This window comes from Pan troglodytes, chromosome 11, assembly GCF_028858775.2.
Source record: "Pan troglodytes isolate AG18354 chromosome 11, NHGRI_mPanTro3-v2.0_pri, whole genome shotgun sequence".
Classification (NCBI taxonomy): Eukaryota; Metazoa; Chordata; class Mammalia; order Primates; family Hominidae; genus Pan; species Pan troglodytes.
Window position 1 is genome coordinate 73,315,882 of NC_072409.2, and position 3,274 is coordinate 73,319,155.

Genomic DNA, 3,274 nt, shown 5'->3' on the forward strand with positions numbered 1-3,274 from the left:
AGAACAATAAAATGAGCTATGCCTGTACATCAAGGGACAGAAGACAATGAAGCAACTTCTTTAAAATTCTGAAAGAAAAAAGTTTCAGTCCAGAATACTATATAGAGGTAAAATATTATTTATTTGTTACCAGCCCATCTACACTGCAAAAAAAAAAAAAAAAAATGCTAAAAGAGATTCTTCCAGCTGAAGAAAATAAATTCCAGATGAAACGTGAACATATGGGAAGTAATAAAGAATAAAAGAAATGCTAAATAAATGAGTGAATTAAAAAGAACAGTGTGTTTTTTATTTTTGAAATTTCCTTAAAAGGTTGTTTAAAGCAAAAGTAATACTATTTTAAGTTGTAATTGATAATACACATAGAAATATAAGACATAGCAACAAGAGCACAAAAGAGGAAGCAAGTAAATAGAATTACGCTATGGTTGAGATAGTACAGCATGAATTTGGAAGTAAAAGTGGAAACTGAAAGGCCTGAAATATAAAATGATACAATATGAACACTCACTAGGCTTTGATAGGTGAAGGATGTGTATTGTTAGTACTAGCTCAACCAGTAAAGAAAATAAACAGTTATACCTATGAAGCCAATAGAGAACATAAATGTACATATAAAAAAATTGATAAATGCAAAGATGACAAGAAAACATGACCATAGAAACAAAAACAAAATGGGTAAATGGAAAACAAATAGTATGATGGTACATTTAAACACGACTATGTAAAAAATTACATCAAATATATATATAAGAAACATCCCTATTGAGACAGAGAGATTGTCAAACTGAATGCAAACCAAGACCCAACTACTTACACATGACTATGTCAAAAATTATATTAGATGAATATATAAGAAACATCCCTATTGAGATAGATTGTCAAACTGAATAGCAAACCAAGACCCAACTACATGCTTCCTACAAAAAAAAAAATAAAAATTGAACATAAAGACACAGATAGGGTGAAAGTAAAAGATGAGAAAAGATGTAGCATGAAACCAATAGATATAAGAAAGCTGGTGCAGCTATATTTGTATAGGATGGATTAGACTTCGAAATCAATAGTATTACTAGAATTCAGGAAGAATATTTCATAGTGAGGAAAAGTGAAATTTATCAGTAAGAAATAACAGTTCTAAATGTGTATACAACTAAAAAATTGGGTTCAAAATACATGAAACAAAACCTGACAGAACTAAAAGGAAACATCAAAATATTCAAAAGCATACCTGCAGATATTTGAAACCCTTCTTTTAGTAATTAATAGAACAATTAAACAGCAACTCAGTAATAATGTAGACAATCTGAACAGTATTAACTAACTTGACCTAACTGACATTTATAGAATACAGCATTCACCACCTGCAAAACACACATTTCTCTCAAGTGCACATAAAATGTTCATCAAGATAGACCATATGATAGCCCATAAAATATGTCTCAATAAATTTCAATGATGGAAATTTTTCAGAGTATGTTCTGTAACCGCAATGGAATTAAATTCAAAATCAATAACAAGGTATATATAGTAATTCCCAAAATATTTTGAAATTAAATAGCAGATCCATAAATGGGAAATCATTACAAAAATGAGAAGATATTTTATACAAAATATTAATAAGAATATGACATATCAAAATGTAAAGGATACAGCTAAAACTTAGTGTAAGAGGATGTTTATAGTCTTACGAGAGTATATTAGAAAGGAAAAGTTTAAAGTAAGTGACTTACATTTACACATTAGAAAACAAAAAGCTAGTTAAACAAAAAATAATTAGAAAGATCACATAATAAATATCGGAAGAGATATCAGAATCAACAATATACTAGCCATAGGGGAAATAACAAAGGCAAAGTGGGTTCTTTTAAAATGTTAAGAAAATTGATAAAACCTTTAAAATACTCATCAAGTAAAAAGGGAAGCCACAAGTTTTCAAAATTGGTATGAGAGGTGTTATATCACTATAGATCCTAAAGATACTAAAAGTATAACAAATGAATAAAATAAAGAATGTTATACCAATAAACTTGATAACTTAAATGAAATTCACAAATCTCTTGAAAACATTTAGTAAAACTAACTGAAGAAAAAGTAAAATGGCAAATAGTCACATATTTATTAAGGATAATAAAGAGAAATTCTTCTGACAGATACAACTTGAGGGTTAGATGGTTTTTCTAGTGAATTTTATCAAACATTTAAGGAAATAATACTAATTTTACAAAAAATCTTTTAAGTACTAGAGAAGATAATACTTTTCAATTCTTTTTATGAGGACAACATAACCCTGATAACAAAACCAAAGATATTATAAGAAAATAAAACTACAGATCATCGTTCATCATGAATATATATGCAAAAATCCTCAACAAAACATTAGCAAATAGAAATCAGCAATATATATCAAAGACAAGACTGCATGATGCAGTGGGATTTATCCCAGAAATGCAAGGTTATTTAAACATTCAGAAATCAATAATGTGTTTCACCATATTAGCAGAACAAAGGAGAACAACCAAATGAACATCTTGGTACTTCCTGAAAAACCACTGGATAAATATCAAACACTTACATATATGAACTCAGGAAACTAGAGATAGAAGGGAATTTTTTCTAACTTGATAATGGACATACGTTAAAAAATAACTTAATCATACTTAATGATCAGAAACTGAACACTAAGAGCAAGAATCAGGCAAGAACAACCACTCTTGTGAATTCTATTTTATATTGTACTGGAGATCTGGTCTGACCAGTACAATGAGCCAAGAAATAAAAATCATAAATATTGAAAAGAAGTAACACTGTTGGTATTCTTAGACAACATGCTTACCTTGTTGAAAATATCAAGGAATCAAAAAAAATTATAATTAGTAAGTGAACTCAACGAGATCACAGAATATAAGATAAAGTATGATAATCACTGGTAAATTGGATATCATCACAATTTAAAACTTATCTTCAAGAATAATTATTAAGAAAATGAAAAGTCATGCCATACCTATGGCAATAAAATATTCTGAAATCATATATGTATATAAGACAAACAACCAAATTAAATACAGACAAGAGACTTCTACAGATACTTCAGAAAAAAAGATATGACTAATAAGAATATGAATTGAAATAGTATTTCAATTTTGGTTCTAATGTGCATTTTCAAGATGAAACATTGTTTCATCAATTCTGGTTCTAGTGTGCCAAAATTATGCGGTTCTAATGTGGTTCAATAAAACATTGTTTCATTCGATTTTAGTCCCTTTTTTATATA